Source organism: Mytilus galloprovincialis, chromosome 7 (genome assembly GCF_965363235.1).
Source record: "Mytilus galloprovincialis chromosome 7, xbMytGall1.hap1.1, whole genome shotgun sequence".
Taxonomy (NCBI): domain Eukaryota; kingdom Metazoa; phylum Mollusca; class Bivalvia; order Mytilida; family Mytilidae; genus Mytilus; species Mytilus galloprovincialis.
The window spans coordinates 67,358,440-67,385,845 of NC_134844.1; positions in this window are offsets into that span (position 1 = coordinate 67,358,440).

The window sequence follows — 27,406 nt, forward strand, 5'->3', positions numbered from 1 at the left end:
TTTGGTTTCCGGGGTTTATTGAAATCAGCTATAACGTGTGATGCTTTTTTTTCAGATTCACAACTCAACAACTTCGTGTTCACCGAAATATTTGGGCGGGGTATCATTCCTAGCTCGCACTTTCACTGATTGTTCTTTATACGCTCTTTTTGGACCCTGTAATGTGAAAAAATGAAATATTCTTTTCTGTTCTATTCTATATGCAGATTTCGAATTGAGTAAATGTATATACTTATAAATTAATCGAACTACCTTAGTTCTATGTTATAAATGTATATACGGAGTTAATCTTAAAATATATTATAACATTAACGTAATAATACCCCAGGTGGTTACTTACTCTATTTTTAGTGGTATAGGTGTGCCGCAAAATAGGGTCACTTTTTTATGTCCTGCTGGTTAGAACAGCGTTTCTTTTTCGTGTCCGGTTGGTTAGAACAGGGTCGCTTTTTATGCCCTGGTGGTACCAGGTTTTTTTTTTTACAAAAAGTATTTGCCTAGAACAGGATTTCCTATTCAACTGTTGAAGATACAGTCTAGAACCCGGGTCTAGAACTGCATCTTATATTATACGGTCTAGAAAAGGGTATACATGTTCTGAGCATGTATTGAACAGGGTATGTTTTTCAATGTTTTCTGGTTAGAACAGGGTATGATTTGGCAAGTGCTATCGGCACAGTTATACCCGAAAGGATAGTCAGTAACCCCCTTCCGGGGAATAATACAAACAGACGCATTCTATTTTTCTACCCTGATACCCTGATAAGTGTCGGATTATTGGGCTGTCGGAGCAATAGGTTGTCGGACTAATGGGTTGTCGGACCAATGGGCTGTCGGATAAATGGGCTGTCAGATTAATGGCGTGTAACCTACTCAATGAACTTTGTGCTTTATTTGACCTTTTTGACTTTAAAAAAAATGGTATTGTCACTGATGATTATAGAAAAAGAAGATGACTGTGGAGTGATGACCAATGAGACGACTCTTTCGAAGAGACCAAATGACACAGAAATTAACAACTATAGGTCAACGTACGGCCTTCAACAATGAGTTAATCCCATACCTCATAGTCAACAATAAAAAACTTCAACCACGGAATTACAAGATCCTCACATGAGAAAGGCACATATATATATAATGTGTGTGTGGGGAGTGGGGGAGGGGGGAAACATGTACACGGGATCCCCTTACACTTGGAAAGTGGTTCAAAAGTACAACAACATAAGAACGAATTATAACAATCCGTTGAAAAAGGCTTAGCTCATCAGATGGATACATGTACAAGAACTGCATCTAACAAAAACACAGAGTGGACGTGGCTGAGTAGTTGTACGCTCCAACAACAAAAAGACACTAAGTACAGATCTAAGAGTACTTGCAGTTACTGGCAGCTAACAAATAATAACAAAAAATCATCTACTACACGAAACCCGCGTCTGGCGTAGAAAACTGAAATCCTGATACATTATTACTTTATTGTAAATCATTCTAAATCAAACATAGATTTGTATGAACAGTCTCGAAACTCTTCAACATATTGGGCATCAAATTGTTCATTTTGTGCTACTGTGAAGTGGTTTTTCCAGTCTCCTACTATTCCTGAAACATAGTGATAATGAACGTGTTTTCATAAAATATAACTTTGATTAATGAACATGCACATTAGTAAGAGGATTTTTTTTATAGGATAAAATAATCATTCTTTTTAGTGTAGTATATGAAGAAAGTCTTTCAGAATACATTAACAGTCAATTTTTTTTTGTTACCGATTAATTCTGGGTAGTCGTTTCGGTTGGCGTTTAATTCTTGTTGTACTGATCCGATGGTTTGGAAAGAAAAAAAAACTTCTATAATCATTGTACGTTTAATTCTAAAAAAATGTAATTTTAAATGTTACACGTATTCTGATTGGCTTGAAGTTTTTCGTCTATTAGCTCATAGATTTATTGACTTTTGGTTGCTTAACGTCCAGTGTCTTCTAGTGTTTCTCCAACTACATGTAATAGACATAATTTTGTCATATGTCCGTGACGTCATCAACACTTTGCCAAGATGATATCGTTACATATAGAATATAGAATTTAATGAATAGAACTGACTGTCATAACATAACCTAAACAATGTGGCTTTGTGGATTATTCAGTGTGCACCAATTTCTTAATGTTATTTCTTCATAGCCAGAACAAATATTACATGTACAATCATTACTTATATGTTAGATTACAGGATAAACCATATTTTAATCGTACATTGTAGAAAAATAGGAATTTCGTATATTCTCGCTATGAAACAAGAAAATCGCTCGGCAAATCTCGCGTTTTGATGATTAATTGCTTACAACTAAATTCTACATATTATGTTTCAGTGAACGAACACTGCTTATCTAGCACATGAAACTGCAGTTTATAATTATTGTGAAGTTCGTTTAAGATAATCATTAGAAATCCCAGAAGAAGGGCTTAGAGATGTTTAACTAACAGTGGAAAGTATTACATACATATCAAGACAACTTTATAATGTGATATCAACATAGATAGCTTTATATTGAACGCAATGTATTAGTTCGAGTAAATGTAAAAAGATCTGTTTATCTGCTCAAATCAAAAGATATTATCATTCTCGTTTGTAGTTTGTTGGATTCAAGTTGCGGAGTGTTTAGTAATGTAATGCTTTGTAGTTTGCTGTTTTTCTTTTTGTCGTTAATTGTGCTTTGTCATGGTGATGTTGATTTTTCTTTTCGTCCATTTTCTTAATTTTGAATTCTTTTTCATCCTTTATGTTGTAAGCCTTCTCTGGTTTCTAAACTTAAATATTGATAGGAATAGACATACATGTATAACACTAGCACTTCATGTACTCTTATTTTTTTTCTATATTTGCATGTCTAGCACAAACACGACTGAAATGGGTTTTTATTAATGAAAATGTTTAATGTTATAAAAGAAGATCTAAATTCGTGTTATATTGACTTCATGATTTTGCGTGCATAACATAACGGGAAAATGTTACTTTTAAAAGAAATGTCAGCAACGATATTACATTTAATGCACATAAATACCTTTAAGTTGTTGCTTGTAAGATTGATTACTGAATTTCCAAATATTTTCATTTATTGAACGATTATACATGTAATAAAAATACAGATTATTTAGAATTGGAGCAAAACAGCCTACTGCATACTCCAAAACAGTGACAATGTACATGTAGTCTTTTCTCCGAACCTCTGTCTTATGTAAATTTAGCGAAGTTGGCATGCGGCAATCAAAGAATACGTATCTGGCATATTTTTGATCAATATATTTAAGTTTCCTTTAAGATAAAAAGGAGTATTAAAGTTACCTTTTCTATATATGAATGTCGTTCCGTCCCCAGCTTTTGAAAAATCAATCTTATTTTCTTTCATGTTCTCAAATGATGTTGCTTTTGCAATGTCTTCTATAAGTTTATCTGTGCATTGTACTTCTAGGAAGTCGGCTAGCTTCCTAATCTCTGTTTTTGGGTCCTTTATTATCCATTAAAAAATATAGATAACCATTAAAGTGAGAAACACAACCCGTTACAAGCTCACATGCACATATATTTTTAAGTGTACTTCAAAAGGACTGCATGAATTTATATGGAATTTGATATATATCATTGTGAGCTTTTACTTAGCTAAGATATCAGTTTATGCATAAAAAATAAAACCTGACGAACAGCATATGCATGTTATTTTTTTTTTTTTTTTAGAATTGAATTTCATATCTAGCTCAAAGAGTTCTAAATATTGTAAAAATAAAAAGAGCCGTCTTATTACGCGTACCCCATTTTCTTGTTACATATATATCAATGAATTACAATAATGAAACACACAGTTAAAATTTTGTCAGAGCGAGAGATAATGTATAAGAATATATTGTTTTCACTACTGTCATCTGAAAAAATGAACAGCAAACAATCGTGCTTTCATAAAAAAACAATTTGAACTGAGTGAAGATACAGGTTACATAATCATTTGTCGATGTCTGGTATGTGATTAAGCATAAACCAAGAATACAAACTAAGGTTATATTTGGTTGGAGATTACTTTATATTGATAAGAAAATATACAATCACAAACCTTTTTCATTTCCTCATAAGAGCAAGTGAATATCATGCCAGGATAGTCTTTCTCTGCTTGTGCAATACCCTTTTCATAAGTGTACCATGATCCGTATGCACCTACAAATATCCAATTGTATAAGTCAATCAAAAAGCACTTATTATGCACAGTATCCATCTACACATAATTATTCGTAGTAGAAAATGCCTGCAAATTCGCAGTTCATTTGTGCAAGTAATGAAACAAAGAGTTTTGAAATTTCGCGAGTGGTACGTCGACTGCATGAACATGCACACAAGCGACATCAGGAACCTCCTGCCTTTTGTTAGTTTGTATTTTTTTTTGTATTTCTTGTTAATTAATTTCGCGGAATTTTGTCTGTCAGTGACTTCCAAATGTTCCATTTTTGCTGAACTAATATATAGTGTTGTTAAGGGGTCACATGAAGACTAATTCGTGGCCTTGGGTTGTTTTCCGCTCTTTGATTTGGTTGTTCTCTATTTTACACCTTCTCTGTTTCCATTTTCAATAATATGTTTGTTTATTAGTTTTTTATATCACTACATTTTATCTGTCCCCATAGCAGCCACTTTTTTGGGGGGAGGGGGGTAAAGCCGAGGTACCAAGAATTAACCACTGTCTTCATAGATTTCAATCAGTGTATGATAATAACTGCTAACACATTCGCAAATACAATTTTTCTTCTTTTAATTAATGTATCAATAACTTACATTTTGCCGACATCCACAAGTCGAAAAATTCATTCCAAGTTCCAAAGAAGCTAAGAAATATATTGTCTTTCCTCGAATGGTGATAATACGATGCGCATGTGTCTTTCGGGTTTCTAATCATGTGTATTATCTTGCCTCTTTGTACGATGTGTCCCTTCGGAAGATACCGGAACTGACAATGAGTGTTGAGTAGTCTAGGCGATGGAAGGTCATCCGTGACAGAAAAGTCGGAAATGGTTTCCAGCATCGTCGTAGCTTTGTCTTTATTATCGAGTTCTGCTGTTTTTTCGGATTAACATACTGGTGATTTCGTTTATCCAATGTGTTCCTGGGAAAATGGATAATAACATCGTTAAAGACATGCATGTTTATAAAACTGGACAACATACAAAAGTGGAAAACATATCTGTAAAACTAATTTTCGATAATAATTACCCCGTTGGCAATTGCAGCTTACCAAAAGTATTATGTATGTGTGCTTACATTACAATACTGAGTTCTAAGTTGGGTGACTGTTGAGACTTGTGTGCTTACATTGTAAGTTTGTGTTTTCGGCATTGATGAATGCCAGTATTTTTGTGTCTACATGACAGTACATATATACCATATAATGTTTAAATCGTTTGTCTGTTTGTGCTATTTGTGAAAAATTTACAACAATAAAAAATGCATGCAATTCGCGTGGAATTCGAATATAATACATGAATATTAACTCATATGACTCGAGCTTAATTTTAATCATTCGTGTTTGTTTGTTGTTATAGATAAAATTAATACCTGACTTTGCGTACGTGCATATCATAATATCTGTATCTCTTGACTGGAAATTAGTGATATCTTTTAAAGCTTGTTCGGCTCCTTTCTCTCTAAATGGAAGGAAAGATGGATAACAAACTCCATCATGCTCCGGTAAGGGAACAGGTTCTAAGCTCTCTCTAATATTCTTAATTTTTTCCAAATCGAATGCCATAGTTTGAGTAATATATTTCTGCAATAAAAATTAATTTCAGTATAAATTTCTAATGGTTGACTCTTTGAATAATATTCATTGTATATTTGCCGAGCTCGAGAAGATAACTGTTGAGCTTATAACGAAATTATAATAATTTGTATTGTACGCGGTGTCAGGCTAGTTTGTGTTAAATTAGAACCTACATGTACATTTATATCGTGCCTTCTGTCTAGACTTGCAATAAATAAAATGCAAAGGATACCAAAGGCACATTCAAAATAAAAAGTATATAATAAACTGACAAAGCCATGACTAAGAAAGAAACAGACAAACAGCAGTACAACATACAACATTGAGCAACTATAATCCCGCACAAAACAGGGGGAAAATCAGGTGGTAATTCAGGGGAAAGTAGATCCTGCTCCACATGTGAAAATTGGTGTCACAATTCGTGAAACCTTGAACAATAGCATACCAGAAAGTTATAACGGTGCCATATATTGGAACAGAGAAAAAACGGGAAAATTCACACAAAGAAACCTACATTTACGTACAGGATGGGTTCCACTTGTGAACCATGATCTGGTTATTCTACGGAGCACATGAGATCCTCCTCTTTTTCGTTTTTTTGATGATGCTCTTGTTGCCTAAATTTGAGTTTTATATATGTTGTGTCTTGTACTTTTGTTTTTGTTGTTGTTGTTATTTTTTGTTTTCGTCTCGTGAGTTTGAATATCCCTTTTAGTGGAGACAAACGTCGAGTGTGTCCTTAGTGATTATAAAATTCAAATTGTTGATGATGCTTAGATGTAGTTTTTACTATTCATACTAGATATTTTAGAGGGTATCTACACATATTGCTGTATTTGCTATATTGATATTATCAACATGTAAGGTCATAGTTTGAGGTCTTGATAATATCGTGACAGCCACATATGTTGTACATTATGTAATTGGTCTACTGTTTCCTCAAAACAATAACATTAAAGAGATATGTCATCAAAATATTTGCAGAGGCGAAATGAATACTTAAACATGTTTATGTATACTTCATTATTAGCCCATGCTTCGTGTTGAAGGCCGTATTAATACGGTATCTTATTAACTTCAATTTGAATACGATATCTCATAAAGTATACAAAATAGCGTACACAACTTAATTAATCCGATATTTTATAAAATTGATTAGCTACATGTATCTAGAAATTGAAAAATATGAACAGGGCTTGCCATGTGGCTTCATTGTTCATGGTGTTAACAACACAAACTCATATACAAAAAAAAACCGCTGCAATGCCATTTCGATAAGTACCTAAAAGATACCTGAGGTTAATACAAACATACATATAATAGTACACATGACACAACATAGAACATTAAAGCCTAAGCAACACAAACCCCTTCAAAAATGAAGATATTCTCAAATACTTCGGAAGTGTAAGCAGATCCTGCTCCACATATATGTCACCCGTCGTTTTAAAAAGTCTAATTCGGTAGGTCACGAAAAAACGAACAGGATTGAAAGTACGGCAAGGAAGGTATCCGATATCATCCAAAACTGATATTTCATAATGGTCAATCAGCTCGTGATGGCTTCCGTAAAATTTAAGAATACATGTACAGGATAATGAAAAAAAAAGAATCTGTTAATACACAAACCTCAACTCGTTATCAGACTCAGCCAATAATGTCACAATAAAAAGCAACTTTAAACTTATTTATATACAATTAAAGGGGTTGTTATGAAGTATAACGTTCTAAATATTAACATATTTTAGTATGCCCTATTATCGCTATCACAAGTCACGTTATCAAACGGTAGGTTATGTAAGGTCAATCTATTATACCTAAAATATGTCCTAGTAAATGCATAGGTCATTGGCCCAACAACAGGTATGCAAGGATATACGTGTTATATTATCATTTTATCCCATGAATTTTATCGATTTTTCGCCACCACTATTTGGTCACAGTTTGAGCATTGTCCGTTTTGTAAAAGAAGTTTGTTAACTACATGAACAAAATTAAGTTTGTTAAAATTTTAAAACCTAGTAAAAGTAATAATTACTAACTGTATCAATCTTTTTATTATATGAAATTTAATAAATAATTCATGATTTTTTTTTATTAGTAAGATTTCTTTGTAAAATAAAAATATTTGTTGATATTTTTACTGTATAAATATATCAATAAATTAGATCTAAAGCATTTTTAATATGTTCGGCATTATAACATCTTGGTCGAACAATTAATTTGATGACAGTCTTATATTTTGAAAAAAAAATCAATGCTTTTTGATGATACATTGATGGTTTGCGTTATTTCCTTGACATTACATATATTGTGTGAAGTAATGTTCTTAGACTTACCCTGTAGTTATTTTTTCAAGATGATTTGAAGTCAGTACATTTGTATCTAATCCAAGTGAAGTAGACGTCAGTGGTTATACTACGTGTCGTAAACTTACAAACGCTCGTTTTCATATGCTACAGTGCTATCTCACATGTGTAGTAATGTCAGTGGTATGATTCGGGTATTATACCTGGTATTTACATTAGACGTTCTGATATTTAACCTTCACAAACTTGACTATGCTGTATGTTCTCATACATAAAACAACGATAATATACTAGGTCCACCTTTCAACGGCGTTGTTTCAAATATAGTGCGTTCCCTATATAACATTTAATCACATATTTGTAATAATAAAATATTCAACCAAAGTATATATATATATATATATATATATATATATGATCTGAACCATTTGAGTATTTGGAGCATACGCGTATGGTCGAACCATATGAGTATTATACTCGTTTGGTTATTAACGGGTCGGATCATATGATTATTTGAACCATATAGGTATTTTTTTCCAAAATGCAATTGAAACGTTTCAATAAGACAATAATCTTTATCTTAAAAAGAAATGATGTCAACATAGAAAATGTATTATTAAAATTGTATTTCACAATGCAAAGGCTACATAAACATTAACTATAAATGTCACAGTCAGTTGATCTTAGTTTTCATCGCTAATTGTATTCTTGCATGCAAAGTAAGAATGACATTTACTTCCACAAGAACCGAAGCTTTTCTGCATTTGCACGTTTTGATTGTGCACGAACCTTTTCAGTTACACCTTTTTCTTGCGAGTGACACCATATTTACAGATCAAATTAAATGAGTTAAGGTCCTTGTCGGTAATGTCATCTACTTTACACAATGAACGTGGTAAATCACTAGACCCGGTATACGTAAAGTAACAAAACTTCCTTTTATAATATGTGCATATTATGTTTTTGACATCTTATTGTACTTGAAATGGTAGGTAAAATTGAATGTGTGAAACTGCTGATTTTTATTTAATTAATTTTTTTTATTATTGAAATATAATAGAATGACATTTCTAATGACGTAACAACTAGAAGGGTCATACCTTATGAAGAGTGTAAAAGTATTTAAAGTAAACGTGTTGATTACCCCGACCATACGCGTACGGTCGGACCATATGAGTTTATAACCATATGGTCATGACCATACGCGTATGGTCCAAATACTCGTATGGTCCGGAACATATACACAATTCAAAAAATAACAAAATATATTTAACAAAAAAATGTATACCGGAATTGAAAACAACAGAATAAAAAAAATAGATATTTATATAACCAGAAGAAAAGTGACATTGTGAACTATTACCATAATTCGAAAATACAGGTATTATGTCTACTCTCCTCAGCGCATATGACTTTTTAATCAACAGAACAGTAAGCATCGAATGACTAATATTATAAAGAACTAAATGTAATTTCTTTTTTTCAGATAATTTTAAAAATCCTGGACAAAGAAAATATAATTATCATTTTCTATTTGTTTTCGCACAGATTTATTAATTGTACATATTAGAAAAAGTGTGTTTTATCTTCAACCTCATTAATATAACAATTTTCACTAATCATATTTCATTTTTGAATTCTTTTATAGCTAACCCTTTCTTTTTCACAGCAATTGTCACTTACACTAATTTTACATACAATTTTAGTCTTCAAAATATTTTTTAGGAATGTACATGTATTTGTCTAATTCATATTTTGACTTAACTTCATTGTAATACTTTACCTTACACATATTTATTTTTAGTGGATTGGGAAACAAGTTATTGCAACTTAAATTAATCCCTTTTCACTTTGGGGGTGCAAGTGCTACCTTGTAGCGGCATTAGTCTGCTCTTTATCGAAATCTACAAGGGTGTTTTTTACGTGCAAGTACTTTGTAAGTTAAGTAACCAACATTCAATCTATTCTGTTATCTCGTTCCTCAATTTACATAGTTCGTTAAATTATGACAGTTCTTGTCCATTCATTTTTGATGCGTTTTGTTATTTGATTTTGCCATGTGATTATGGACTTTCCGAATTGATTTTCCTCTGAGTTCAGTATTTTTGTGATTTTACTTTTTATATTCTCAATCAGTTTATTTGTTCCTGGCCTAGGAGTGTTATTCATCTTTAAACCGTATAAGAACTTCAAATATCGTTATCATCGTTACCTATTCCCTTTCTAACACGTTATCTCAAACTGAACTGCAAGGTCATCATAGAACTGAAGATATTTAAGGACAAACGTCATCTTGGACAACATTTGTGTCTAACCACAGAGTGAGTTACATTACTAACTTTGTATTTGATGCCTTTCTACCGTTCATCACATATTTGAACTCTTTATCCGTGATATACTGGAAATTTCACCTTCGTAATTGCAGCTTTATTTCGCGTTCAATGCTATTTTTTTTTTGACGTTTCATACATTATAACATTAATTCAACACATTGTAAAATTCAATTTGTATTTTCAGCTTTTTACCATTTGTTAGATTGGTTCTCGATTAAAGTATCTGCACCTGACAGTCTTTTCCGTTTGTTCTAGTATCTTAATCGCCGGTATATTTAATAGTCAGACCATTACAGTAAAAGGTCTACAACTTCCCTGGCGTGTCTCACAAATTACGCCACTCCACGTCAGTTCTACGTCTACAGCGTTCCTGTTGTGCCCTGCAATAAAACGTCATTCCTCGGAGTGCAGTAAATTGACGACAACCTGTCTATACATATCCGGACAAGGAACGACAACGTAGCAACGTTCTTAGCTGTTACATCGGCAGTACGCAATACAGCTTGTGTGTACCAGACAGCAAATCACCTACCTTAGCAACAGCTTACTATCCGTTAGTTGATTAGGAAACATGGATTATGATCACGCAGAACGCCAAGATGATTCGACGGACGCTTAGACGAAACAGAACTCAAAACAGAAGCGGGGCTGCAAATAGATGGTGGACAGCCTAGCGAATTCCGTCGAAAGTAGGTGAAAATCCCGCGGCTAGGCGAGTATGTGACCTCACGGAAAAAAGCCAGTGAACATTCACAAAAAAATGTTACAGGTTCTGTTAGGAACTAAAGGCCCTCTGGTTAGATATAGAATCCCAGTTATTGGAAGTCACCACGCCTCCCAACGAGCTCCAGCAACTCTTAACAGCCCAGGACAAACTTGTAAAAGCCTGTACTAATTATCGTATGCTCACATATGAATACCTGAACTTTCTGAAAAGGACAAGAACATTGACCAGACTAAAGGACATAGACGCATGTAATCTCTCATTGGATATTTTTGCTGTCCAAAGTGGACCTGGCCATGGAAACCTTACACGAACATCGCCTTGCCCTGACAAAGGCTAAATCCACAAAACGGAGACATCTAAAGGGGAAGAAAACCTCCAATAGCGGAAGCTCAAATGTCTCCGACATGTCAAGCCTAGCACTGAGGAAGCGTGTCAAAGTGGGGGCTGTTAAATCTAAAATAGCTTTTGCCGAAAAACATGCCCTTATCCTGAAACAGGAGGCCATATTAGAGGACCAGGCTCTGTTTAGACAAACTCAAATGAAGCCAAAATGGAGCAACAAGCCATTCATTCAGAACAAAAAGCCTTACGTAAAAAAATTCCAATGGAACAAGAAGCCTTACGTTAACTACTTCAAATGGAAGAAGAGGCTGCACAAAGAAAATTTCAACTAGAACAATAGGTCATACGCTGAAAAACTCAACTAGATCAAGAGGCTGCATATCCAATTCGGTAAAGGGCTAAACTAAAGGCCAATTTGAACCTTTTCGAAGCACAGAGAGAAGCTACAGCCGCAGAAGCCGAGACTTGTATCCTAGAGGACAACCAAGCATTAGACGATCTTCCTGACAAGACGTACGACCCGCTTCAATGTTTGCAAGATTTCGTCAATAAACATCCTGAAATATCTGCCGTACAGGAAGTGACAGTCCCTCATTAGAAAAACACAAACTCAGGTTAAGATTGAGCTTAGTCATGAAGCACAAGAGTTCGTGCCATCCGTGGCATCGAACTTGCCTTTACAAACACCTGCTGTCTTGCTTACAGATACTTAGTCACCAGAATTTACTTTATTCCCAGATCTGGGAACAGTAATTGGCATACAAAAACAAGGCGTTTCAGAGTAGACCCTTAAGCTTGATGTACCCCAAAATAGGGCGTTTCAGAGGAAATGACTGTTGCAAACCAGCAACAAACCAATCATAAATCGGAGATAACTAGATTTCTCCTACGTAAGGACCTGTTGCATGTGTTGTTCTCCCGTTTAATAAGCGGGGGGAATATTAGTTGTCAACTTTCTTAAACGTATCTCAAATTGAACTGTTAGGTTCTCACAGAACTGGAGAACATTCAAGGACAATCGTCATCTTTGACACAATTTATGGCTAATCACAGAGTGATTTACATTAATAACTTTGTATGTGATGCTTTCAAACCGTTCATCACATATTTGAACTCTTTATCCGTGATATATTGGACATTTCACCTTAAAGTTTGTTATTGCAGCTTTGTTTTGCGTTCAATGGACTGTGATATTATTTATTTTTGACGTTTCATACATTATAACATTAATCCAACACATTGTAAAATTGTATTTCATTTTCTATTTTCAGCATTTTACTATTTGTAAGATTGGTTCTTGATTAAAGTATCAGCACCTGATAGTCATTTCTGCTTGAGCCCAATCATCGGTTATTCTTTATGGTTAGGCTATTACACAATCAACCAAACTGAATTCCATAGACAATATACACATCAAAGTTCAGCAGGAATTGATGGTTAGGCATGTCATTATTTCCATGTACAAGGAAAAGGCTAAGATAATAAATAAGACATCGTCAACGCTGTAAAAAAAATAACACAACATAAAATACTCTTATTAAGCATGTTAAGTGATACACTGATAGGATAATCAATTTGACACATTTTCGATTAAACTTAAACAAAAGAAAATTTAAAAACCAAGTTATCCTTATAAAATATAAAACGGACACGTAGTATTAATGCCATCTGATCGATATCAATTGTTAATCAATTTCTGTCTGCGTTTAAATGTGTCCTGCAACTGCAAGTCTTTGTTATCAGACAAAACAAAATCAACGTTGTGCGTTTGATTAAAAAAAACCATATCAATTGATGATATACAACACTATGATGGAATCACCATATCATAACACAAATTAATCTTAAAAAGCACATATTTATAAATTTGTTTTCGTTATTTAAAAGAACACAATTACGTTAAAAGAAATCGGAAACAGGTGACTACTAGTAATATTTTCATGTCAATATATATTACTGTGCTTAATCCAAAATCTGAACAAGGAAAACCATGGTCGAACAAAGACAGTCAAAATAAACAGACTCAAATCTGTATCAAAACTAGATTAATAATTGACCAGTTATAATGGAGACTGTTAATAAAAGATAACGGTCATTCGGTATAAACATAAAATACATGTACATGAGCGATTTGTATAGAAAGGACATATGTCCGTTTTGAGGAAACAACACAAATAGTATTATAAAATCCTTATATTTAGACCTTTTCAACATCTCTCGACACCTACAGTTGAGAACGACTACGACAGGTAAAATGTGAAGGGTCGTCTCAAAAATCAAAAACAATTTGAGATCATTATTGATTTTATTGCTTTCAATCATTGACAATGATAAAACTTTCCTACAGAGTCCAAATGACATGTTTTTTTTTAAATTTATTATAAAGAAAATGATAGACTTTAAGTCACATTTCATCTTTTAGACATATAGCTTCTAGCTGTCCTTGTTGAATTTGGAAAACGAAAAGAACAAATCATGTTTTATTGTAGTTGATATTTAATTAAACAATGATTATGTCGGTTGACAAGGGCGGCACATGTCTGTTAGTTTTGGCCTTGGATGCCTCCATAATGCACTCACTACATGTACTTTGTATCATTTCAATTCACCAATTTGGTGTTCCACTTGAATTCTGTATTCACCAATCACTGCTTAAATGTTGTAACATTGAAACGAGGGATCAATTATATATTTTTTCAAAATTCATCAAGGAAATTCTTTACCTCGAACAAGATATCTTGAAGCGGAGAAGACCATCGTTGATAAAAAAAAAATAAAAAAAAAATCTTGATATTTTCCTTCGACCTAAAAAATCAATATGTAACTATGTAAAAATTGAATATGTACATCAACTAAGCTGAAGATCGGTGGAAAAACACAAAGTTGGTCGTGTGATACGGACGGACGGTCCAGTAATCTTTTTCATTTTTGAAAAAATCAAAAGCTTTTACACCAACAAATTAAATCGTTATTGGCATGCGGCAAATATTTGGCGAAAGACTCACATAATCACAAAAGTGAAGAGAAAATGGGTTAGGATCCTGAATGATTCGAATAATTGTTTAATCAATTCAACATGAAATGTCGTGCAAATACATACGAAATAAGAATATTATATGGCAGAGACATATGTATGGTGGACGGATGCGGACGTTTCCCCTTTTCGTGTTTTCGGGGAAATCCAGAAATCGAGAAAGCGGAATCGAGAAATCAAGAAATTGGGAAATCGAGAAATAGAGAAAGCAAAAACGCAAAATCGAGAATTTAATTTCGCGTTTTCGTGTTTTCTCTTTCGTGTTTTGACGTTTTTGCTTTCTTGATTTCTCGATTTCTCGATTTCCCAATTTCTCAATTCCCTATTTCTCGATTTCCCGATTTCCCGATTTCTCAATTTCTCGATTTTGCTTTCTCGATTTCTCGAGTTCCCAATTTCGCGTTTGCAAAATAAAAGGAGAAGTCACGAAAACGCGAAAAGGCGAAATAAATGGCCGCATCCGGCCACCATACATATATTTATATATTTATTTGGTTGATATATATTCTTAAACTATATAGTCAAAGCAGTATGCAACCGCCAATCCAATATGTTACGTAATGATAATCATGATGGTTTTTGTCTTTGAGACGACCCATCCATTTTACCTGTAAACTGTAGGTGTCATTAGTCGGTGTCGAGAGATGTTGAAAAGGTCTTTTACGACACTTGTAAACAATAGACTTAAGGTTACCATCTAATGCGTCAATGTACAACTTATTCAAATTTTTGGTTGAATAATTTGTTTCTCCTCTACCTTCATAATTTTTGGAAACATTCGATATAACAGTTATATACAAAAATTAATTGAGAGATAGTGTGTAAATGATTCGGTCATATAGCTGTATCGGAAACTTATAAGGGTTTTTGAACTCATCTCATTCTGGGCACAATGATCCTAAAAAACTGAATTTTTTAGGATCAAAACAATACAAAAGTTAACTAGCAACTCATCTAGTCAAAATAATCAAGCCGTCTGCTGAGGGTATTTTTCGATTTTGATATATATTTATAAAATTTTATTTAATAATTATTGCTACAACATGCAGTTGATAAATATAAAAATAAGGAAATGTGGTATGATTCCCGTTGAGATATATATCTGCAAAATGCTTATTCTTATATGATATATGTACCATGTCTCATTCGTGTTAAATAATTGTGATACAAGATAAGATGGATGTTTTCTCACTAATGCATAATATCCATTTTCGATGCGCAATACTTAGTTATTAAATGCGTATCAGATTGCTACTGCACGTACGGAATAAGATTATCACATGTAAAGCAACAGTCGTAAAGAAGGGCCAGATCTTTATTAGAGGTGCCTATTTGCCGAATGTAGGGATCGACAGACCAAAGTTGCTGGTATCCACGTCATATGGTCTTTTTGATATTTTGTCATTCACAATCATATAATGTCTCTTTAGTATATACATAATAAAATTGAGAATGGAAATGGGGAATGTGCAAAAGAGACAACAACCCGACCATAGAGCAGACAACAGCAGAAGGTCACCTATGTATTGTATGAAAATAAAAAATGTAAAAAATTTGAAAACATCAAAAAAGCAATGCTTCTTTATTTTAAGCAATGTCATATGGGAAAAATCATTATCTTTATTATATCACAGTACATTTCTTAAAAAAAACAAGAAAAAAAGTGTAACAAACATACTGAACTCCAGAACATGAGTAATGAAAGTTTATTGTATTATGTCGACCGATTATTTTAAGAACTTGTATAGTATGGTTACTCCATATTTGTATATATACACATTGTGTCATTCTGTTTTTCTTTTGACTTTGTAAAAGGTTAAGGTCATCAATGTCAATTAAAATGCGCATAACAACGATGAATATATGTTGTTGCGGTTTACATGATCAGGAAGACTGAAGTCTATATGTGCATATTACACTAGATTAAAAAGCCTTCGCCGGAAGAATATACGACATAGAAAAACATTTTTTTGTAATTTTACCAGAGTAAGCCTTTTAATAATTATTTATTGGCTAGTTCGATCTTCGCGGAAATCGAAATAGTATACAAAATACATTTTCTCTTATCAATTTATCATTGTGTTAAGATTTGCTGGATATTATTTTTTCGATTGCGCGATAACCATACAGTATTATCCCGTGGAATCATTATGGATGGTTTTGATCTAATAGTATTAGTCCTAGCTTTGTAGATAGTTTCCTATGATGGGTTTTCCTTCATGAAAGAAAAAGTTGACTGTCTTGGGAATCACGACAATAACGGTGAGCCTTGTCCTACTGATACGGAGTTTAAAGAGTACAAATGTAAGTTTTTTTTTAGCTTATTCGGATAATGAATGAATAAGTACATTTATAGTTGTATGATAGATTGATAGTTTATAAATTATCATTTAACAATACCAGTACAAATAATACAGAGAAGTTGAAAAATAATATACATAAAAATAAAAATGCATTAAAAATGCATAAAATTTCGGATGACCTAACACATAAAAGAATATATATATATATATGTAGTTATCATGCTGCAGTGTGTTCCTCGGGATATTTCCTTCACCTCAAAATATAATTTTCAATTGACCTTGCTTCTGAATATGTGGCATGTAGATGTATTGTCATAAGATGATGAGTCTATTGGCACGAGAAACTTCATGTGAGCTTGACCTTTGCCCTTAAGGTAAAACTTGTCTTTTTTGTTTGAATTAAATGGAGAAATAACTGTATGATTGGCACTCGTACCACATCTTCTTAGATATATTAGATATATAGATATATTGTTAGTTTTGTGTACCACGATGACCCTTTTCTCAAAATCCGCTTTGTGTGTTTTTTTGACCAGACTATGACTTTTTGACTCTTGACCTTTGCATATTGGATGTGTCTCTTGGTATGACTACCTTGACGTGAAGTCAGGAGTCTCTGGTTTTTGTTAGTCTTGTATGTTTTTAATTGTATGTTTCAGGGCCATCTGAAGCCCGCCTCTGGGCGAGGGATTTTCTCGCTTTGTTGAAGATATAAAAAAAAGAAGATGTGGTATGATTGCCAATGAGACAACTATCCACAAAAGACCAAAATGACACAGACATTGACAACTATAGGTCACCGTACGGCCTTCAAAAATGAGCAAAGCCCATACCGCATAGTCAGCTATGAGGACCCATTAGTGGCCTTTGACTGCTTTCTGCTCTTTTGACATGGTTACTGTCTCTTTTACACATTCCACATTTCCATTCTCAATTTTTAAGAATGTTTGGTTCAGATGAAACGAAATCCTGTAATTTCCGTGAATATCAAGTAAGAAAATTTACTGATTCAGTAGCATCGTGTGCTGCCAGTTGTGATAGATAATGCAAAATGTTTCAATCATTTCATGAACATGTAGGTATGGATAGTCTGCTTTTACATCATAAAAATTCACACAGAAGGTATACGCATATCAATAAACTGAACTCAATGCTAAGAACCTATAAAGTACACTTAGACAGAGAGCTCAATTTAGTGAAACACTTTGTTAAGTTGGTCACATTTAACTTGAAATATCACTGTCTGTTACCTAGGTCAGGAGTGAAAAAGTCAAAGTCTGATCAAATGTTCCATGTAACAAAATACACACAGCAGTCTTGCATGGTTCACGTAACAATGTCTTATGTCATAATGCACTACACATGCAAAATATAGAAAACCTAGGGCTGAGACAGAAACACAAGACATATAACTAAACTCAATTGAATGGTATTTGTATTGCAGGTCACTACAATTGCAAAAAAGGATTCTTTGCAACGATTATCTTACCACATATAATTGAGAATCGAGTCGTGCAGTTACATGGAGCTTTAAATACGTTTTTTAACCAGGCAAAGTCGCTCTCTATATATATATTCCGTATGTGAGGACATTCTAGATTTTAGATTATAAACGATTAATAAGATGCCGTTTTTATATATTAACACAAAACCCCGTGTGGATAGACTTGTTTTAACATTGATAAAAATCGCCATGAACTTTTAATTATAACATACATGACTTTTAAAATGTCGGGAGGTGTCGTTGCGGATTGCAAACATTATCTTTAGCGATATTCATATATGTAAATAATGTACATAAAGGTGGAACGATGATCCAAGAAATTCATGGATAAATTGTGGTGATGGGACCCACAGACACAGCACCAATGTAAATAATGAGCACCGACACCCAAAGCACATGTTCAACACACAGAAACTATGTGGTTCTCCTTTGAAGGGGGTAAAGATACAGAGGTAAGATAAGGTAAGTTATGTCAATAAATTAAAACGGTAAGATTAGACATTAAAACACTAAAAACTAGGGTTACCATTAATTTTTAACCCAACCATATGATAGTACTATGGTAAACTTATGGAAACACATGATACAGTCATGAAATTAAATATTTGAAATAGTACGACCAGAACAATACAAGACAGAGTTGTAAACAAAAGAAAGTAATGATACATATCGAATTTTTAATCCCAATGCACAAATTAGGAACCGTAGTTTTCATTCAATTTATTTATTTAAAATGTACGCTTGGTTAAACAATGGAAATTAACACTGTATATTTATATAAACGATCAATCTTGTAAATTATATATAAATATACTAAATAAATAAATGATTTGGAAAATACGTTGAAGGTATAAAAAGTCATGAGAATTCAGAATGCAATTAGGTTATATCCGGGCACTCTGGTTCTAAACCTTGGTTCCATCTGGGTTTTTGGTTCTGAACCTTGGTTCTATCCGGGTTCTTTGGTTCGAAACCATGGTAACTGGTTCAACATCCGGGTTGATTGGTTATAGCAACCCGACTTCTTGGTTCCATCTGGGTTCTATTCTAGATCATTCTAATGTCCCCGTTGAACTTGGAGAAGATAACCGCAAGTATCCGAATAAAAAGATTATAAAGTAGGTCAAAGACGCTAAAATTGTTTTTTAACATTAAACATTCCAGCATTGACGGTAAAGGAAGCTGTAAGGTATTTATTTCTTATTTTATTTATTTTGATAAGGAAACTAGATAAAAATAAAACATCGTAGAGATTTTAAAAATAAACCGAAGTATACAGTATATCAAAAGTATATCATACATCCTTTTATTTAATTCAGTCGTTCTGTTTTCATTTATTTTCCTTTACTCATCCCTTATTTTCGTTAATATTTCTAGAAGTTTTAAAACCACCCAATTAGGACATGTTGTTCAATTGGCCAACGAAATGTGCATCTAGCCACTTGACCAGTTGACGACTTGCATATATATTTGATTGCACATTTATTTTCAAGTTCGACTGAATTTTATCTAATTGGCTTTGTACTAATGTCAGATTTGATAGAAATACATGTGAAGTATATGTAACAAATCGTTTTGTTCAAAACAGAATGTTAAAAGACATATAAAAGTGATGATCAATTTAAGTTGGTAAGCTTTAATTAGTTGAAAAATAATCTATAAAATATTACAAAAAAGTATAAAATGTACAATAAATTTGTCAAATTTGATACTCCTTATATATGAAGGGCATGCATATAATCATTCGGCCCTAAATAAAGAAATCAAAATTAAGATTGAATATTTTTATAATAAAATTGTGTGTGTGTGTTAATGACAGTGCTAGTGGGATGAGTATCACCAGCACAATAGTCAGAACTTCTGTGTTGGCGCCATAGTTGAGGGGCATAAGGTGTTACCCTAGTCCGAACGTCCCAAAAAATGGGTTCCGTTCTCCTAACTTTAATTTGCCTCAACCAAATAATACAAAACTTATACACATAATAAAAAAAAAGATGTGGCATGAGTGCCAATGAGAATTCTCCAGAAGAGACCAAATGACACAGAAATTAACAACTATAGGTCACCATACGGCCTTCAACAATGAGCAAAGTCCATACCGCATAGTCAGCTATAAAAGGCACCGACATGACAATTTAAAACAATTCAAACGAGAAAACTAGCGGCCTAACTTATGTACAAAAAATGAACGATAAACAAATATGTAACACATAAACAAACGACTGTCACTGAATTACAGGCTCCTGACTTGGGACAGGCACATACATACAGAATAAGGCGGGGTTAAACATGTTAGCGGGATCCCCAACCTCCACCATATGTGGAATGAGTGCCAATGAGAACTCTCCACAAGAGCCCAGATGACACAGAAATTAACAATTATAGGTCATATACGGCCTTCAACAATGAGCAAAGTCCATACCACATAGTGAGCTATAAAAGGCACCGAAATGACAATGTCAAACAATATTCAAACGAGAAAAAAAACAGACAAATTTATGTACAAAAAATGAACGAAAAACAAATATGTAACACATAAACAAACGACAACCACTGAATTACAGGCTCTTGACTTGCGACAGTCACACACATACCGAATAAGGCGGGGTTGAACATGTTAGCGGGATTCCCACCATCCCCCTAACCTGAAACAATGCTTATTACCACAAAACACAAAATCTAATTTGAAATTTGGTAGCGTCACTTTTATCGTTCATGAGTTATCATGTCCCTTTAAAAAAAAAGAAATTGCTGACTTTTTCGTTTCCGTTCTTTTAAATAAGTTTGACTCAATCAAATGTTATGAACCTTATACGTAATGCTTATTACCCCATAACACAGATCTATCAAGTTCGATATTGGGTGACGTCACTGTTCATGAGTTATTAGATGTAAGAAGATGTGGTACACGTACCAATGATACAAATGTCAACACGGAGCCTTAAGATAGGAAAAATGCTAAATCTGTTGTTTCCGTTCTTTAACTTTAGTTTGCCAAATGTTTTTAAACTTATACACAATGTTTTTGGTCACAAAATGGTCAAAATTACGAGAATCCTGCATCTATATGTGGAAGTTTACTCATGGTTTTTTTTCACAAGCAGGGGCATCTGTGGCCCATAGACATATTCTACATTTATTTCAGTAAACAGCTTATTTACTTCCTTTGAATTCTACTTCTAATAGAATTAACTTGCATATTTTTTTCAGGATCTCGGTGCAGTTTGGCAACAGACAGTGACATTTCAAGTTACATGTTACCAGCATAACAAAGTGTTTCACTAGATTGAGCTCTCTGTGTAAGTGTACTTTAAAGGTTCTTTGCACTGAGTTCAGTTTATTGATATGCGTATACCTTCTGTGTGAATTTGTAAGATGTAAAAACAGACTATCCATATCTACATGTCCATGAAATGAAATCTAAGATAAAATGGTTGAAACAGTTTGCATTATCTATCACAACTGGCAGCACATGGTGCTACTGAAGCAGTAAATGTTCTCTCTATTTTTTTTTCACGGAAATTAAAGTATTTAGTTTTCATTTGAACCAAACATTCTTAACAATTCAGAATGGAATTGTGGAATGTGTAAAAGAGACAGTAACATGACAAAAGAGCAGAAAGCAGTCGAAAGCCACCAATGGGTCTTCAACAAAGCGAGAAAATCCCTCGCCCGGAGGCGGGTTTCAAATGGCCCCTAAACAAAATGTGAACTAGTTCAAACTCCAAAACATAAAACTGAACTTACAATTAAAAACATACAAGACTAACAAAAACCAGAGACTCCTGACTTGGTGTCAAGGTAATCATACCAAGAGACACACCCAATATGCATAGGTCAAGAGTCAAAAAGTCATAGTCTGGTCAAGAGTTCCTTGTCAAAAAAACATAAAGCAGATTTTGAGGAAAGGGTCATCGTGGAACACAAAACTAACAAATAAATCTTTATATCTAAAATAGATATATTAAGAAGATATAGTATGATTGCCAATCAGACAATTCTCCATCTAATTCAAACAAAATATACAAGTTGTACATTGAGGGCAAAGGTCAAGCTCACATAAAGTTTCTCGTGCCACTAGACTCACCATCTTATGACAATACATCTACATGCCACATATTTAGAAGCAAGTTCAATTGAAAATTATATTTTGAGGTCAAGGTATTATACACACTGTATCATTTTTGACAAACCCAACGTTCATAGGTCAAGAGTCAAAAAGTCATAGTCTGGTCACGAGTTCCATTTCACAAATGCACACAGCAGTCCTGCACGAAAGTTCATCATGGTACACGTAACAATGTCTTATGTCATGATGCACTACACATGCCAAATACAGAAAACCTAGTTCAGAGACAAAAACACAAGACATATGTATGGCAAGCCGTTCTCGTCAAAACTGTGTTTAAACCATTTTTCGAGAAATTTACACACTGAGAATTACAACAAAGCACACTGAGATTTTAAAACTTCAAAACGCACACTGAGAATTGAAAATTACACACTGAGAATTGAAAATTACACACTGAGAATTAAAAATTACACACTGAGATTTCATAAAGACGCACTGAGATTACAAAAATGAAAAACGCACACTGAGAATTGAAAATTACACACTGAGAATTGAAAATTACACACTGAGATTTCAAAAAGACACACTGAGAATAAATTTACTGAAAACACACACTGAGAATTTGAAATTACACACTGAGAATTTAAAATTACACACTGAGATTTGTGCGCACTTTTTATGCGCACATATCTAATTAGCATACTTAATCTGAATCTATTACAAGCTTAAAACAACAAGGGGACAGAACTCATTAGTCCTTCTATTTGGTTCCAAATTATTAATAAAAAAACTTTAGAAATACAAGAACAAGAAAAATACCCACTTACTCTTATTACAAAATATAACCAAATGGTGAAAAACTTTATTAAAATTATAAGAAAACATTGGAACAATCTGCAAAAGAATAAAGTGAAATTTTTACCCAAGTGTCTATTATAGCATATAAACGTAACAAAAATATACAAGATTAACTAGCGAAACCAGGAAAACAGTTGGAAGACCTTTTGAAAAGGGACCCACGGTTTTAAGTAAAAAAAATCATCCCTATCAATGGCGGATCCAGAACTTTTCATGAGGGGGGCCCACTGATTGACCTAAGAGGGGGCCCGCTCCGGTCATGCTTCAGCGATTCCCTATATAATCAACCAAATTTTTCCCACGAAAGGGGGGCCCGAGCCCCCCAGGGCCACCCCCCCCCCTTGGATCCGCCTATGCCGATACACTGGTAGTAATGACCTGAATTATAGGCAATAAACTTATGAATATGAGCGATGTTAAGTCTTGAAATTTATTACGAATGTTGGTTGAAGGAATCGCAGTTCATTATAATGACAAGAGTTCTTGAGATCAAGATATTAATCTGTTGAATTATTCATCTCATGAATATTCATTAGTAATTTGCATATTAATCTCTGTGTGTATTTTTGAAATCTCAGTGTGTAATTGACAATTCTCAGTGTGTGTTTTTCAATTTATTTCATCTCAGTGTGTCTTTTAAAAATCTCAGTGTGTATTTTTCAATTCTCAGTGTGCGTTTTTCATTTTTGTAATCTCAGTGCGTCTTTATGAAATCTCAGTGTGTAATTTTTAATTCTCAGTGTGTAATTTTCAATTCTCAGTGTGTAATTTTCAATTCTCAGTGTGTAATTTTCAATTCTCAGTGTGCGTTTTGAAGTTTTCAAATCTCAGTGTGCTTTGTTGTAATTCTCAGTGTGTAAATTTTTCGAAAAATGGTTTAAACATAGTTTTGCCGAGAACGGCTTGCCATACATATGACTAAACTCAATGGAACGGTACTTGTATTGCAGGTCACTACAATTGCCTTCAAAATAGAACATAAACTCTCGCAACACTGCAAAGTTAAACCGTCTTTCACAAAAGTTTGAGCAGGATTCTATGCAACGATTATCTTAACACTGTTAATTGAGAATCGAGTCGTGCAGTTACATGTATGTCAATAAATTAAAACTGTAAGATTAGACATTAAAACACTAAAAACTATGGTTTACCATTAATTTCTAACCTAACCATGTTATAGTACTACAATGTATGTTAAACTGATGGAAACACATGATACAGTCATGAAATTGCTATTCGCAATAGTACGACCAGAACAATACAATACAGAGTTGTAAACAAATGAAAGTAATGATACATACGAATTTTTAATCACAATGCACAAATATGGAACCGTAGTTTTCATTCAATTTATTTATTTAAAATGTACACTTGCGTTAAACAATGGAAATTAACACTGTATATTTATATAAACGATCAATCTTGTAAATAAATGAATAAATAATATATAAAAGCTGTTTCTCATACAATTTGAAATGATATTTTGTGTACGACAAAAGATACAGGATGAAAAGTCGAGATAGTCCAAACTTTCATAAAACACTCTTTCAATGACAATATCAAATAATGATAAGGTAAATGTCAGCTTGCATATGGAGTGTATATCTCCAAGTTAATAAGAAATTCCAAGGCTTGTATTTCCTATCATGATTTCCTTGATAGAAGGTTGCTACTCTAAAGAAAGCTATTACACCAAAAGAAGTTCCAAGTGGTGAATTTCAAATAATCCCTTCGTAAGTTTTACGGACGCCATCACGAAGTGAAAGACCGTTATGGAATGATATCGGATATGCTCCAAATGTCGTAACTACAATCCCGTCTGTTTTTCCCAAAATACGACCTATTACTATAGATATTGATTTTGTTATCAGTAAGTTAAAATTAAAGTAAATATTATTGCTGTATATATATACGAAAGCTTAGAAGGATGATTCGAGATCCGATATTCGAAATTCGAGATTCAATATCTGAAGTTTGAAATTCGAAATTCGAAATTCGAGATTCGATATTCGAAACTCTATATCCAGCGTCACCAATCAGAAGAATGCTTCTAACTTGGGAATTATTTTAGACCAATGAACTATGTTTTTACATAAATGATATTAAAATTAGCGGGTTTATAAATACACGTGTGCTTTTAACTGCATAGTGTAGTAAATTGGTTGTCGTGCAGGACAGAAATAAGAAGGTATGTTTTTATTTGTATATTGCACTATTTGTTTGAAGTTTAGTTCAGCTGCACGAATCTAATAAAGATGTATATGCCCACTACACGATTGAAGCCTTACATGCATGTACATGGCTACACACAAAAAAAGATAGTGGTCGTTCAAATGATTGACACTTGTATGCTGATCAGGTTGTAAACATAAGCAACCAGTAGCTGTGGAACATGCATTCATTATAGTTTCAGTTGAAGGGGCGGCTTCACAGGTGGAATGGAAGGGTGATTGTGTAAATGGTTTCATGCCATACAAATTTATTTTGACCAGTTCCTTTTCGGAAGCCATAGAATCCCAAAAGGCGCGCAATGAAACTTTATGTGGAAATCACGATTTCTACAGAGCAGAAAACGACCAAAAATCATATAAATAGTATTTAATGTTACAAGTGGGTTTATGATTATACTGAATGACCAGAGAATAATTATAATAACATTGTATTCTTTTGATGCAGTCGGTTTTTACTATCTTAAGTATTCAAAGTACCTAAAGACTATACCACTGCCCACTGATCTTGCCTGGCTTATTGAACTACTGATGTTTATAAAAATATGGTAGTTCTCATTTTAATAGTGATTCGTGATATTAAAACCTATGAGTTTAATTAGGTATTTGAAATCTGTTACTGCTTACAGATCGAAATAACAAGAACGACATCATGTGTTGGTCATCTTTTTTAAGGGAATGTATCCTGAAAATAATTTTAAAAAATATTTTTTGGAGATGAATTATCTCCATTTTGATTTTTTAATCGAAAAGAATTATTAGTTTTCTTATTCGAAGGGTTGTCTTTTTTTCGGGCTTCTTCCGCTAATAATAACTTACCGCCACGAAATAGCATACCAGTGGCGCTCAAAAGTGGCGTTAAAAACCTGGCTAAACCGTATTCTGCACAAACCGAAAAACTTGATTGTATCATACTATTTATATATAAATGTTTCTTTTTTTTTAAGCAGTTAATGTACTATTATACTGCAATCAGCTATTTTACTATACAGATAAAGCTATACGTATAAGCGTTTGCTTTATATGTCAATGACCTCAACTAAACTATAAGCCCCACCTTCTTACTGGAACTTCTGTATTTCATCAACAACGTCACGTCACAATCATGACAACGTGTAGTAACAATGGTCAAACTTTTATGAATTTAAACTTGTTATGTCTTCAAATTATATACCATGTTTATTAAATGATTAATTATTAAGTTCATTTTTCTAATTCCTTAAAATGTCAATGTCCTACCGCCTTGACTACGGTCATAGGGTAATACCCCAAAATGGTACCCAAAGTGGGAAATTCCAAACACTTTTTTTTACAATATTTGTTACATATTTTTTTTATTCTTTTAAAATTTTATCGATTCAGTATAAAAACAATATACGTCACTGATGAGTCTTATGTAGACGAAACGCGCGTCTGGCGTTCTAAATTATAATTCTGGTACCTTTGATAACTATTTACACCACTGGGTCGATGCCACTGCACTGCCACGTATGACTAGGTTGTTGATAGGAAAAAGTCAATGAAATAAATAAATAAATGAATAAATAATATATAAAAGCTGTTTCTCATACAATTTGAAATGATATTTTGTGTACGACAAAAGATACAGGATGAAAAGTCGAGATAGTCCAAACTTTCATAAAACACTCTTTCAATGACAATATCGAATAATGATAAGGTAAATGTCAGCTTGCATATGGAGTGTATATCTCCAAGTTGATAAGAAATTCCAAGGCTTGTATTTCCTATCATGATTTCCTTGATAGAAGGTTGCTACTCTAAAGAAAGCTATTACACCAAAAGAATTTCCAAGTGGTGAATTTCAAATAATCCCTTCGTAAGTTTTACGGACGCCATCACGAAGTGAAAGACCGTTATGGAATGATATCGGATATGCTCCAA